At 42.6% G+C, this 15,893-nt stretch overlaps 1 protein-coding gene across 4 annotated transcripts in view; it reads right to left on the bottom strand.

The window, feature by feature from the left end:
- ANO6 (anoctamin 6) overlaps positions 1-15,893 on the bottom strand; it is a 216,556-nt gene that overhangs the window by 172,800 nt on the left and 27,863 nt on the right. The gene's annotated exons all lie outside the window — the stretch shown is intronic.

Here is a 15,893-nt window from a genome sequence, read left to right on the forward strand (position 1 = left end):
TAGCTTTCCATGTGATGCTAGCCTGCAGCCCAGGCTGAGAACCACGGGCTGAAATGAGCTCTCAAGCCTATGGTTCTCAACCCTTAGTGCACAATAACATCCTCCCAGTGCAGGCTGCATTCCCAGCAATTAGGCGAGACTCTCTGGGGAGGTGGGACCCAGGCATCGGTATTCTTGAAAGTTCCCAGGCTGATTCCGTGGTGCAGCCCAGATTGAGAACCACTGTTCTAGGCCCTCTCACGACTTCAGTTTCCTATATGGCCAGTGAAAGATGGGAGAAGGAAGGAAAGAGAAGCCAGTTTCTCCCATAAGAATGAGAATTCTTATGTCAAATTAAAAAAAGAATTGAGTGCCAAAAGCCCCCGATAGAGTTGTAACACACAGTAGGGTTGATTTTGGACATGTGCATAATTCATGTTGATGCATGACAGGTAGAAAATGTCCACTCCAAAATGCTCTCAGTTCTAAATTCAAAATTCCAAGGACTACATCTATAAAGTGACTCCATGGTGTGTTCTCTGCAATACTGAGAATATGATTTGCATGGTTGACTGTAATATGAACATTATATTCCCTACCCCCAAGGTTACTTAAATCCACTTATTAGGCAATGGTGAACTAAACAAACAGTAATTAGAAACACTCCAGACTACCTTTTAAATCTGTTGCTAAATTATATTTTGCCTGCACCAAACTCATACACACAGCATGTCTACAAGCATCATGAAACCAAAGCCTCAGAAATATTGATGTTAATAAGAGCATAAGCCACCTCTGGGCCCTCACATGGGATTTTTCAGGGAAGTAAGGGCTCCTTAAGATGAGGGCTGTTCATTACTGTTATTTCTCACATCTGGGTAAATAAAGCACTGCCCACATGTGGTTAGAAATCCAAGGAGAAAATGAACTCTCCGGAGGTCTGGAAACGAAGAACACCTCTGATCGACTGCCTCATTTCCTGAAATGAGTCAGAAATGAAAGTAATTCTTCAGAAAAGAACATCTGCACGGTGACGCAGCTTATAAAGTAACGCCAGATGATACCTGTGACTAAGAGGCTGGGCCTGGGGAAGGAGGAACGGCCTGGACAACAGGGCTGGGGCCCCTGCACTGCACTTAATCTTGGAGCTGCTGCTGTTAGCTTAGAGGGTCTGCAAATCCAATGAGCGGCTGGGCGTCCTGGTCTCAGCTGTAAATCTTGATTAGCGGTAAGAATGCTCGCATGCCATTAGAAAGCTTGCCCCTCTCTGAAGGGTCGAAGCAGCCAGAAAGGATGCATATGTCGGTGTGGACAAGGAAACAGCAATGCTTACAAGAAAGACGATTTTGCTTAACTAAAAAGAGTCTATGCCTGCTGATTTGGAGAGCCTTTCTTCCTGAGGAGGAAGGACCGCTGTACAGAGATGACCTAAGGCCACCCAGGGAGGCCCTTCCTTCACATTACGCAGAAAGGAGAGGTACTGGCATATGGTCAGGGACTGGAGGGCAAGAAAGACAAACACCTTTCACAACAACTCCTGTACGAACCAAGAGACAGGAAGGTGAAAAACAATGGCTGTCGTCACCAAAATCGGACGCCAGTTATTTTTATTAGGTGGCCCATTACTATTCTTTCCATAATGGGTATTAAAAAGAAATGCATCTCCATAATGCTGGTGGGGGGCTGAGGAGGCTGGAAACAATCTCAATGCCCATTAATAAGTGACTAGTTAAATTAAAATCTCATACATACACAATGGAATACTATGTAGTCATTTAAAAGAAGGCCAATCCAGAGCATGTGCAGATCCAGAGATACGTATTTCGTAGGATACACGAAGACAGGAGGAAAAGAGGCTCCTGGACTCTGTTTAGAGCTAAACAGAGTATGTAAACACGCATGTAAATGTATTTAAAGAAGCTGCCTTAGTGTAGGAGAAGGGGGCTAGGAGAGTGTCATTCTTCCTTTTATACCCTCAATACAGTCTGAATTATCTTTTCAAGTACCTACCACCCCACTGCTGTTAATAGGCCTTAACTAGGAAGGCTATTTTTGGTTTCTTCTTTGTACTAGTCTCTCTATATATAATTGAAAACAAATGAATGTTATTTTAAATAGATATTATGGGCTGAACTATGTCTCCTCAAAATTCATATGTAGAAGCCCTAACTCCCAGTACCTCAGAATGTGACTATATTTGGAAACGGGCCTCTCAAGAGCTGATGAGTTAAAATGAGGCTGATAGAGTGGGCCCTAATCCAATCTGATTGGAGCCCTTAGACGAAGAGGAAATATGGACACACAGAGAGACCTCAGGCTGTTCACACACAGAGGAAAGACCATGTGAGGATGCAGTGGGAAGGTGGTGTCCACAAGCCAAGGAGAGAGGCCTCAGAAGAAACCAAATCTGTTCACACCCTGACCTTGGACTTCCAGGCTGCAGAACTGTGAGAAAATAAATTCTGTTGTTTAACCCTCCCAGTCTGGTATTTTATATGGAAGCCCTAGTACACTAACACAGTACAGGCATTCCTCATTTTACTGCACTTCATTTTACTGCACTTTGTGGATACTGTGTTTTCTACAAATTGAAGGCTTATGGCAACTCTGCATCGAGCAAGTCTATTGGCACCATTTTTCCAACAGGATTTGGTCACTTCATGTCTCTGTGTCACATTTTGGTAATTCTCACAATATTTTAAACTATTTCATTATTGTTATATTTGTTACGGTGATCTATGATCAGTCATCTTTGGTGTTACCACTGTAATTGTCTTGGGGCGCCACGAACTGCACCCACATAAGACAGCAAACTTAACTGGTAAATATTGCGTGTGCTCTGACTGCTCCATCAACCAGCTGTTCCTTCTCCCCGGGCCTCCCTGCTCCCTGAGACACCACAATATTGAAACTAGGCCAGTTACTAAGTGAAAGGAAGAGTCAAGCAATGTGGCAAACGTCATTGCTGTTACGGTAAGAAAATGCCACAGCAGCCACCACCCTGATCAGTCAGCAGCCGTCAACATCAAGACCTTCCATCAGCAAAAAGATGATGAATTGCTGAAGGCTCAGATAATGGTTAGTATTTTTTAGCAATAAAGTATTTTCAAATGAAGGTAGGTACCTTGTTTTTTTAGACATAATGCTATTATACACTTAATAGACTACAGTATAGTGTAAACTTAACTTTTATATGCACTGGGAAACCAAAAAATTTGTGACTCGCTTTATTGCGATGTTTGCTTTGTTGCAATATTTGCTTCATCATGGTGGTCTGGAGTCAAACCCACAGTACCTCCCAGGGATGCCTGTATATACATAAATAGATGGGTGAAATTCAAACTAACGTAACATGGAGACAGGCGCCCAAAAGTCTTCAGTGGGTCAAAACCCCGCTATGTCTGCTGTGATGAAGATGGCCTCAGCTGGCATGTGAATAAGCTGGGGCACGTGATGCTTCTGGCTAGACCAGGGTAACCCAATTTAGTGACTTGGGCCAGGACTAGAACAGGTTTCCTATCTCAGTCAGGACTCAGTCTGCTTATGCCACTTACCTTTTACTTAACAAATCCCATAACTCAAAGGAATAGAGGGCTTCCCTGGTGGCGCAGTGGTTGAGAAACTGCCTGCTAATGCAGGGGACATGGGTTCGAGCCCTGGTCTGGGAGGATCCCACATGCCGCGGATCGGCTAGGCCCGTGAGCCACAATTACTGAGCCTGCGCGTCTGGAGCCTGTGCTTCGCAACAAGAGAGGCCGTGATAGTGAGAGGCCCGCGCACTGCGATGAAGAGTGGCCCCCGCTCGCCACGACTAGAGAAAGCCCTCGCACAGAAACGAAGACCCAACACAGCAAACATTAATTAATAAACTCCTACCCCCAACATCTAAAAAAAATTTTTAAAAAAGAAGGGATAGAGCTCAAGATATGTTATTAGCGTCCTTTAAAGGCTTGGCTTGTATTCAAAAGGCTTTCTTCTTGTGCTGATAACTAATGAAAAAGAAGGTGTAACTGTAATATTATTAATCAATTTTAAAAATAAAAGATTTGGTACCAGGGTTTGTAAAAATTTCAAAAAACAAAACAAAATGCCATATTTCCGCACCCACCTAATTTTTTTATAGCTTAATACATGTGGTCTCAGGTCACAATGCAATATATTAAAAGTACGATATTCCTAGGCTAAAATATCCTTATGAAATTATATAGATTTTTATAAATTTATCAATCATCCCTTTAAAAATTAGAGTTGGGCTTCCCTTGTGGCGCAGTGGTTGAGAGTCTGCCTGCCGATGCAGGGGACACGGGTTCGCGCCCCGGTCCGGGAAGATCCCACATGCCGCGGAGTGGCTGGGCCCATGAGCCATGGCCGCTGAGTCTGTGCGTCCGGAGCCTGTGCTCCGCAATGAGAGAGTCCACATCAGTGAGAGGCCCACGTACCGCAAAAAAAAAAGTTAGAGTTTAGTGATAAAAGAGATATTAAAGCCACAGACTTTACCTACAGATTCTATAACGCAGAAGTGGGCTAAGATCCAGGCACATGAAAAGAAGATCAAAACGTGAAGCTAAGTATTTGGTACAGTCAGTTCAGGCCACGTTCTGAGGAGGGCAGACTCACTTTTGCCTTGAATGGTTAGGGAAAAGTTTCAACAAGGGCAAGAGCTCTAAACCAATCTGGTATTAGTCACATAAAGGCTAAGGAGAGGTAATATATCCAGGTCTGCCTTGCCACTGAGTATAAAGTTTTAAAGGCAAGAACTATGTACCTAAGATCCTAACAGAGTGCCTGGCACATAGCAGGCATCTGCCAGAGCTGGGGCAGGGGAACAGTGGGGGAAAGTACACAGTACACTCACCTTGGGGTCTGTGGTGCAGGTTCTTGTAAGGAGGTTGTGGGATATAAAGTTAAAGCAATTGGGGCCAACCTGTAGACTGACTGAAGTCTGGGGAGTCTTTAAAGGTGTTTCTGAAAGAGAATATTATAGAACACAGATGGGACCAGCAGTGACGTACAGAATGGACCAGAGAAATGACAGGGAAATGACAGGGAATCAATCAATCAAAGGGTTAATCAAAGGAGGTTAATCATGTAATCTATTGGGAAAAGTCTCAGCTTCCTAATCTATAAAATGGGCATCATATTACCTATCTTCATAGGGCTATTATGAATACTAAATTTGGGCATAACACATGGCCTGACAGTAAGCACTTAAGAAAATATAATTGCTATTATTATCATAATGACTATTCCACACTGAAAAATAGAGAAGGAAATGAGTGAGAGAACAAGTGTGAGGTGCAGAAGCAGGGTATGTCTCCTTGGGCTCTCAAGTCCTTTAAAGACAGGATGATAATGGCTTTTTTGGAGTGGAATGTACTGCATTTATTCCTTAGTTCTCCGGAACTTAATACATCAATACAAGAGAACCAACACAGGCAAATCGGGTGTCTGAAATGATTTTTAAAATCAAGATACTCCAAAATCAATTTTTAAGTTGCCTTTGTATAAAAGTAACTATATGGGTTAAGGCTAATCAGATTTGAAACACTAAATTAACACTCAGATATAAATCCACAAGAACAATTTTCATAATGAAAATGCCAATGCCTTTTTAATTAAGGATGGACTTGCCAACATAAAAGACTTCAGATAAATGAGGAATTGTTCCTTTCTCTCATAAATGAAAGGACCTGATAATTCTGTGAATTATTTTGAGATATTGATTACCAGAAATTGTTTAGAATCTAAGCTACAGGACTTTCCAACTGCATAATAATCACCTCATATTGGGGCTGAGAGCCTCAGACCACATTTGGCGCTCTGGCTTTTTAAGTTCCTTTTTCTGGTTATTATCAGAGGGCCCACAGCGCTATATTTAGAGTCATTAGATACATATGAAGCTCTACGGAAGATAATGGCCTTTTGTCTAACAGGAAGCAATGCTAACTTTATTTCTTTTTGTCAACTTGACCTTAGAAGGAAGAGTTACTACACATAAAAAAGAAATACATGCACATTTACATAAATACATACACGTGTACCCATGGTGAAAGGTTTACCAACTAACCTTTATGTATCAAACATCATGAAATTAATGCATCAGAGATCCGTGTTAATATTCCTATTCTCAACATACATGATCTATTTAAAAACTGCTTACTCTTTGGCCCTGAACCAGGTTTCAACATTTACTGTATCATTGAAGGGTATATTACTTCTTAAAATTAATTCAAAAACAAAACAAACAGAACCCACAAAATTACCCAAAGGGACTAACACAAAGGGAGAAAAATAAGGCATAACTGATTCGTTTTGCCAGAGCCAAGAGAAACTTTCCAATAAACAACGATGCCCAGATGAAGAGCGAGTCAGCAAACAAATTAGTCAACTAAAGGAAGTCAAACACACCAGCAGCATGTGGTGACTGTAGACAGATATCAGCCAGCACATCTGCATATTCAACACTGAAAATGAGTAACATCTTAGAAGAAAACAGCAGAGAACAAAATAAGGAATTTAGAAGTGGGAAGAAGGAAAGGATTCCTGTAAAGAGAAGAACAAAGGCTAAGACAACATGGGACAGGTAATGGGGTGACCGCCAGATAAATCAAGAGACATGAGTTTGAATCTCTCTGCTTTGTCCACCCAACTGGTTTTCTTCAGAATGTTTCTTAACTTTTCTAAGCCTCAGAATCTTCATCTGTTGTCTGAACAGGGAAGTATTGTACGATATCCAAAAGTCTCTTGCAGCTTGGATAAAAGACCAGAAGTTTCTGTTTAGATGATAAAGTTACTTTTTTTTTTTTTTTTAATAGGCTACTTTCATTGCACAGTGGGCTTCAAGTGCACAAGTCTGGAATTTCACAGAAGGGAGCCCCGTGGAGCACAGCCCTGAAGCCTGAGCTAAACCAAGGCCTAAAACAGCTGGACAGTTTGAACATTCCCTGTGCTACAATGTTGACCTAGGCCACAATCACTTTGCCTCTGCCCTTCCTAGCTCTTCCTCGTCGGATACACTCTTTACCCAATCCCAACGCTTCACACAATCCTGCCAAATGCAAGTAAGACACACATTTATGAAAAAGTTGGTAGAGCTCATCAGGTGTAAGAGGAAATGAAAACGTTTGGTGGCCGCCCCTGACCTTGAGAAATGACAATAACTAGTTCTACTTATTGCCCTGTTACAATGAGTAGTCCAGTAAGTCCCCTTTCAAAATCTTCATAAAGTAATCTGAAATGTGAAAAAATATTTATACCTACGACAATCTCACAGTATTATTTATAACAGCAAAATAATCTGCTACACGTTAGATCTGCAACGATCAAGGGATGATTATGTAAATGGTACCTCGACTTAAACTCTCATCCACAGCCCCTGTGCTCACCCTCCATGAGAATCAAACTGCCTGCTGATGAACAACCTCCTCACCAGACTTAAGATCCTGGAGGCAAAAACCGTGTTTTGTTCATGGACTCAGCCACAAAGTCTACCTCACAGTGAAGACAAAATAAGTATCTGTGAAATGTTTGCTAGCAAAGGCTTCCACGTCAATTCTGTCTGGTGGAATATTATGCAGGTATTAAATGTGGTTTGTGAAGCATTTTTAAATATAAGGAATGCTGATGATGAAAAGGTCCTGGAGACGAAAAGCGGTGAATGTATATAATGCCACTGAATCGTACGTTTGAAATTGGGTAAAATGGTCAATTTTATGTTCTGTATATTTTACCACAATGAAAAATTAAATATTACGGAATGCTTATGAGGCAAGTTAAGTGGAAAGACAGGATACTGTACTTCTAAACTATATAAAATTCTGCGTTTTTAGAAGGCTGGAAAGAAGCACACTAAGGTATTCATGTTTGGTTTACCTTTGAGCAGTAGCATTAGGGGTGATTTCTGTTTTATTTGCAATTTTCTGTTTTTTCCAAAATATCTACAATGGACCACTTACAGTCATACCTTGGGATCTGCGGGTGATTGGTTCCAGCACCCCTGCAGTTACCCAAATCCTGGATGCTCAAGTCCCTTATATAAACTGGTGTAGTATTTGCATATAACCTAAGCATATCCTCCTGTATACTTTAAGTCATCTCTAGATTACTTATAATACCTAATGCAATGTAGATGCTATGTAAATAGTTGCTGGCTTGTGGCAAATTCAAGTTTTGCTTTTTGGAACTTTCTGGAAATTTTGGGGGGGAATATTTTTGATCCACGGTTGGTTGAATTTGTGGATGCAGAACCTGTGGATACAGAGAGCTGACTGTAACACTACAATCAGCAAAGTATGTGGCACAGCAGACGTCAGGGATAGGAAGGTTTGGTTACCAACAGGTTTAATTTGGATGAGAATCATTCACCTTGCTATGAGCCTTGATACTGCATACCATCTGTGCTTGCCCACACTGTGGAGACAACCCAAAGGCATGCCGTTAGGGTTAAAATTTTAACTTTATTATATTGAAATGTCTTTCTCTTCTTTTTCTTTTTGCAATGCTGGAAAGCATGCATTACAAATATGCTGCTCCGTAAGTATGCTTTGTCCAGGCTGAGAAATAGGAATTGCTGATTGTTTTGGACATGTAAGTGCCGAACTGCATCAAATGCACAGTTTGTCTCAGAGGTGAAGGCTTTCCGGACCTGGGATGGGCCAGTTTGGAATGCCTCATAGAGAATGAGGCATCCAGACAGACTCAGTAAACATGAGAATCACCACATTTAAGGATAAATTAGAAGCAAGGCCTCTGGAGTTGCACAGACTCAGGACTGAAGTAACATATAAAAAAGACCTAGGACTGCCACCTATAATTGTCATGTTGAGTGCTCCTGGCCTCAGTTTCCCCACAAATAAATGGGGATAATAATACCTGCCCCTTGGGTATTAAATGGGATGATGTTTGCAAATCCGAGACACAAGAAAACCCAGAGCAGAGCCTGCAGTCAGTAGGTGCTCAAACAGTATCACTGGTTTCCTTTCCTTCTTTCGATAGAGTATCTAATCTGGGAAAGCAACAGTAAATGACGTGAATGCTAAAAATGACCAACTGTCTATAAACAAAGTTAATATGATAGGAGTAAAGGAAGATATTTTCAATAGTATTTTAAGTTATCCCATCAATTCAGTTCTCATATAGTTCAAAACAATATTCCTATTCTTTGTTCCTTAGTAATAGGAAAATATTAATCACTATTCTCTGTGTACTTCACACACCTGAGACCATGAAGCCACCCTTCACTTCCTCCTTCAGTGTTCCCATCTTAAAATCTTTCATTCCTTTAAACAAGCTCTGAGCCCTCTGCAAGCTCCCCCCAACACTGTAAGGGATCCTCCAAAACCCTGTGAGCAGAGCTGAGCTTTGCGTAAGGCAAGCGCCTGATGCATGCACCCCAATGTTGAGCTTTGGAAAATACAACTAATCATTACGCTTCTGAAGGTTACTTGACTTGGGGCGACCGATGGGGGTGTGTGGGCGCTCCCAAGACAGATCCAAGTGTGACCAGTAGTGCCCTCCGTCTGATTCCGTAACCTTTGTCCCTTGCTTTGCTTTGTCATCATCAACACTGTTTAGCAAGCCGATAGCTTCTGAGATTGCATCGGATTCAACATTGCACCAAATTTCTCCCTTCAAAAGAGCAGCCTGTATCTTTGCAGAAGATCTGCTCCCTTCCTTGATGAGCTCTTTTACTTGAGTGCCTCACTGGGCAAAGCAGGAAAAGAACCAAACAAAGGATGATGGAAGTCTTCAGCTGTTTGGGGTTTCCTTTGTGCAGACTGAACTATGAACCCCACTACTCTCAGGCTAGAAAGCTCGAGTGTGTTCTTTCAATAAACATGTCCTGAGCCGAGCGGTAAATGCTGGGTATTCCAAAATAAGCCAGTCTTGCCTTATGGAAGAAAAGAGTATTAACAAGGACACCATAGTGCAATATGTTCTAAACAAAGGTATACAGCTGCACAGAGGGGCAGAGGAGGACACTGGGTTTGACCAGACAGGATTCTAGGAGTCAGGTAATTCACACATCTCTTTACCAGCCACTGAGGAATGAATGAGCTGACCCCACAGTGTCTCTGGGGGGTTAATGCTGTTGCAGTCTTTTAATGCAGTCTCTTTAACACCATTGCCACTGAATTGCTTTGGTTACTGCATTTGATTTCTTGTTCCCCTCACACGTTCACCTCCTTACTTTATTTTTGGAATAAAACATATGGTGCTTTCATTCTCTCCCCAGTCTTTCAACCCCATAATGTTTCCTGCCCTGGAGAGTTGCTTTGACTATCAGGGAAAGAACACTGTAATGGCTTAGATGGAGCAAACAGAAAGCAGGAACGAGCCTGCGGGCTGAAAGGAGCCAGAAAAGTGTGCGTGGAACAATTGCCTGAAGTGCCCACTGTGACCAGGCCCTCAGCGGCCCCAGCAGGTGAGTGACCGCCCTGTGAATGCCCAGGTGCACCCCTGTCAGCTGCAGCTGGGGACAGTTTAACTTCGAATCATTGTCTGTCCTCCGCCCCTCACCTCACCCATTTCCAGTGGCAGAATATTTGTCAAGAGTGGTTTTTAACCTTTCATAGGCCATGCAACTCTTTGGGAAAATGGTGAAATTCAAGGATCCTCTCCCCAGAAAATTTCTCAGAAGCACATAAACATAAAATATTATATACAACTTCTAGGGATTCGCAAACTCCTGAAGCCCATACCTGGAATACTAGGAGGGGCATACTGTTCGGTTTGAAAGTTTTTGAGCTTCTATCACGTGCCAAGCACTTTGGAGACCCCACCTCAAACTCAACTTGTCACCATCCTCTGTGTCGAACTGTTTTCCCACGCCCAGCCTGGAACACGGGTCCCCATGTTATCTGCCCAGGAAAGTCCTATTCAGCAGCTTAATCATCACTCTTTTTTTTTTTTTTTAAATAAATGTATTTATTTTACTTATTTATTTTCGTCTGTGTTGGGCCTTCGTTGCTGCCCGCAGGCTTTCTCTAGTTGCAGTGCGTGGGCTTCTCACTGCGGTGGCTTCTCTTGTTTTGGGGCACGGGCTCTAGGTCGCAGGCTCAGTAGTTGTGGCGCACGGGCTTAGTTGCTCCGCGGCATGTGGGATCTTCCCCGACCAGGGCTCTACCCCGTGTCCCCTGCATTGGCAGGCGGATTCTTAACCACTGCACTACCAGGGAAGCCCTTAAGCGTCACTCTTGAATGAAAACATTCTGAGCCCTTCACCCTAATTCCCCCACTGCCCCCAAGAGGGTCTCATCGCACCTTATTGCTCCATGACTATACTCAGCAGGTCCTTGTATCAGAGATCCTGCGGCATTTACTACCCTCGTGTATTCACATGCCTCTCTTCTCCTGCTAGACGATAAGCAACCTAAGGGCATGGATTGTAACTTCATCATCTTTTATTTCTAGCTTCTAGTAAAGTCCTTATTCTGGAGAAAAGCAGTCCATTGAGGGGAAACAGACACAAATTCAGATAATTTTAACACTGGGATCCTAATGGTCAACCTGATGGGATGAGTGATTTTAAGCTAAATCTTCAAGGAGCAGCAGCAGTAAATGAGAAAAGTTAGGAGCGGACATTACAGCAGAGGGGCAGGCGGGCAGGACACAGTGTGTACGGGGAACAAAGTAATTCAGGATTCAGGGTGACTGAAAATGCAGGCAGGAGGAAGCTATCAGAGATGAGGAGAGAGCAGTACAGAGGGGATGAGGTTATGAAGGGCACTAAACGAGTGGAAGGGAGCTTACATTTATTTCGTAAAGGTAGGAAGTCACTGAAAGACAATTTTTTCTTTCCTACTTGAAAAGTGACAGATGATAGTTGCAGAAAATGGAGAAAAGTCATAAACATTTACAACCCCGCCACATTGAGACAACCACTATTACCATCTTTATGTATTACATAAACATGTACGTATGTGTACGTGACTATGGTTTTCATGTACTTTTGATCCTGCTAACATTTATGAAGCATTTGCTAGATACCAGACATTGTGCTAAATATACTACATGTATTCTGTCATTATGTCATTTAATGCTAACAAAACTTCTTAGAGGTAGTTCCCATAGTAATCCCATTTTAAAGAGGAAGACATAGTGAAGCGCTGAGCGGTGAGGGGGAGAGGGAGAGGTACAAGGCCGCCCAGCTAATATGTAGCAGAGCTAGATTCAACACCAAATTTTCTTACTGTAAAGACCACTCTCCTACACTTCAATTTTTTAAATTTATTCTCACTCATTTAATTTATAAGACGAGTGAATCACTATATCCAGTCTTCTCAAAAAACTCCCTTTGGGATCCGGATTAGCATTGTAGTAAACTAAAAAAAACAAACCTGAAAAGCATGAGGACTTTACTACTGTCTCCCCAGACAGGGAGCACCAAAACCCCCTGCCATTTACTTAAATATGTTGCAATCCTGGTAAAGCTTACAGTTTTCTTCACTGAAGCCTTGTAAGTTTAGGAGGGTAACATGTTGAGACATGCACTGTAGACAGATTAATCTGGCAATGGTACAAAAAGGTGGATCTGAGAGGACAAGACTGGAAAGCTGCAATACAAACTGAGAGATGAGGCCACAGTCCCGGTGAGAGACACAGAAGCCTAGGACCAAGGCGGTGATATTTGGGATGGAGGCGAGAGAATGGACTCAGAAAACACAGGAGACAGAATTTAAAGGACTGGGTATGGAGAAAAAGCAGCAGCAGGGTGGTGTGAGGACAGAGAGGAGGTGGGGAAGGTGGATAGGGGGTGCCATTCGCTGGGAGAGGGAACACAGGAAGAGATGCATTTTTCAGTGTGTGCATTTTGAGGTGGCGGTTGGGGAATAATGAGTTCACCTGTGAACATGAAATCACTGAACACATTCTGAGTGCCTACTACACGCCAGGTGCCTTGCCAAATGCTGGGGTCAGTGGTGAACCAGACTGAGGAGGTCACAGGACAGGTGGAGTGGGGGTAATAGAGTAGAAAAACAAGGAAGCACAGAGGTGGGTACATCCCAGTGGAGATGGCCTGGAGGGAGGTCTGAAGTCCAAAGGCAGGTCAGACCCTATAAACTGCAAGCGTGAATGGAACGCCCTCAGAAAACACATATAATAGAGCGAGCAATAACAGGGAGCCCCCTGATGGCCTAGTGATTAGGATTCTGGGTTTGCACTGCCATGGCCCAGGTTCAATCCCTTGCTGGAGAACTGAGATCCAGTGAGCTGTGTGGTGCAAGGGAGGGAGGGAGGGAGGGAGGGAGGGAGGGAGGGAGGGAGGGAGGAAGGGAGGGAGGAAGGGAGGGAGGGAGGGAGGGAAGGAAGAAAGGAATGAAGGAATGAAGGAAGGGAAGGAGGGAGGGAGGGAGGGAAAGGAAGAAGGGAAGGGAGGGAGGGAGGGAGGAAGGAAGGACAATAGAGCGAGAACAGAAGTGAATCCAGGTTGGTGCTCTGAGTAACACCAGGATTTTAAGTCAAGCAGAGGAAGCAGGAGACCAAGAAGGAAGAAACAGTCAGACACAGGAGGGGCCAAGAGAGCCCAGATCCCACAAGCCAAGAGGGCAGCAGAAGGAATAATAACCCATCTTGAGACTATCCTGCCCTTGGACTTCTCAGGAAGGATGACTTTTTTTTTTAATTCAAAGGTCATTCAGTCTATTTTAAACATTAAACAAAGTCAGATAAAAAGTCCATGACGAGGGTAAGAATTTACATCTCCTGGTCGTCTCTCAGAGGTTTATCCACCAGCCATATGGAGTTGATGATTAATATTCAGCAGGAAGTGAATTTATAACCATGTGCCTGCCATTCAAATGTGAAATGTGTTCTGCTCAGTACACCCAATAATAAATACATTAATACATCTTCAGTTTAAAATACATTTATGAATAATTTTATACATTTTGTAAATTTCCTGGCAAGAATGATAATAGAACAATCTATTTTCACCGCTATGTGAAACAAAAAAGAGGAATGAAAGGTTCAGTTAATCACGGAATTTAATATGCTTTATAATAAATATCAAACAGTCATTACTTGGGCTATACAAAGGGTGGCTGAGGTCAAAAGATGATTATAACAGCAAGAGTTTGTGCCCATATTTATTCTCTGTCAGTCGCTTACATTTGCATAAGAAGTTTCCTCTACTCATCAATTTTTTACCACATTAGAATGCTAGAAATCAAATTTGTTTTTTTCTGATTTATATATGGGCAGTAATAATATGATTTGGTAATGATTAACAGTAGGAACATTCAAATAAATGGAAAACACTCGCCCTTCCAAGGTACCAATGCAACGATAGACAGATATGAAAATAAATTACATTCACTGCCTTAGGTAAAGGCTGGAAAGGCTTAGAAAGCCAGGAAGGCACCAGAATCTGAAATGATTACTGTGGCAGTGTTTGATAAAGTCAGGAAAGGCCAAATACTGTGAATTCGTCATCTTTTGTCATCTTTGTCAACAGTATGTGTACATATGTATGTGTACACAACATATGCACACTTGACTTGATGGCAGCCTGATCATAAAAAGAGAGCCAATAACTTCAAGATTATAGTGGAGACATGTGGGGCCGGAAGGAGACGCAGGATCTATCCATCCAGGAACCGATGGAGCCATAATTTCCCCTCTTGATAACCACCCAGAACTGGGAGTCACAACTAGTAGAGACCAAAATTTAATAAAATGAAAATGACTTGTACAAATGAACTGATTTACAAAACAGAAATAGAGTCATAGACGTAGAAAACAAACTTATGGTTACCATGGGGGGAAGGGGAGGAGGGATAAACTGGGAGATTGCGGAGCACAGACTCCGGACACGCAGGCTTAGCGGCCACGGCTCACAGGCCTAGCCGCTCTGCAGCATGTGGGATCTTCCCGGACCGGGGCACGAACCCGTGTCCCCTGCATCGGCAGGTGGACTCTCAACCACTGCGCCACCAGGGAAGCCCCCCAAACCAATTTTAACCAGACAGTATATATTGTGTAAGGCCAGTCCATTCTGATTAGCTGGTGCCTGCGCTGTATCGGCTGTTAAATATTTTTTATTTAATTTATATTTTATTAAACATAAATACTTAACTCCTGATATAAACAAAATGTTAACGGACATTTATAGGTGCTATCGCTTTGTTTCTTCCTCTGTATATTCTTACTTTCTTCCAGCGACAGTGTAAGATTTACACGATTAAACAAATGTGACATTAAATAACCCAAACTATAGAATGTTCTCTACTCGCTGTAAGGGTCTTAACTTACGGTATGCTGGTCTATAGACATCTCACTATCAATAAAGAAAAGAAATTTTTTTGACAGAACAAGGAAAGGGGGCCAGTTTTAAAAACAGACACAAAAAGCCATTAATGAAAGACACAAGAGGGCTCCCCTGGTGGCGCAGTGGTTGAGAATCCACCTGCCGACGCAGGGGACACGGGTTCGTGCCCCGGTCCGGGAAGATCCCACATGCCACGGAGCGGCTGGGCCCGTGAGCCATGGCCGCTGAGCCTGCGCGTCCCGAGCCTGTGCTCCGCAACGGGAGAGGCCACAGCAGTGAGAGGCCCATGTACCACAAAAAATAAATAAATAATAAATAAATAAATAAAAGACACAATAAGTCTTTAATGAAAGGCTAATCAATAAAAGGCTAATAAAAGTGTTGATTTAACAGCATCTGCAGAGAGTAAGCAAGAACAATACAGTGGTAACCTTTTTCCTAAGCAAGTCTCAAGAGAAAGATAAACACCTGAATGAGTCAAGAATCACGACAATTCCCTGTTGTGTGAAGGTTTCCACAAATCCCCAAAGCTGACTTAGAGAAAGAGATTTATAAGGATCATGTCTTTACTGTAATGTGTCCCCTCAGAGTCCAAATTTATATTTACATTTAGGTGTGTCAATGACCAAACCATCACCTATAAGAT

Source organism: Phocoena sinus, chromosome 10 (assembly GCF_008692025.1).
Source record: "Phocoena sinus isolate mPhoSin1 chromosome 10, mPhoSin1.pri, whole genome shotgun sequence".
Lineage (NCBI taxonomy): Eukaryota > Metazoa > Chordata > Mammalia > Artiodactyla > Phocoenidae > Phocoena > Phocoena sinus.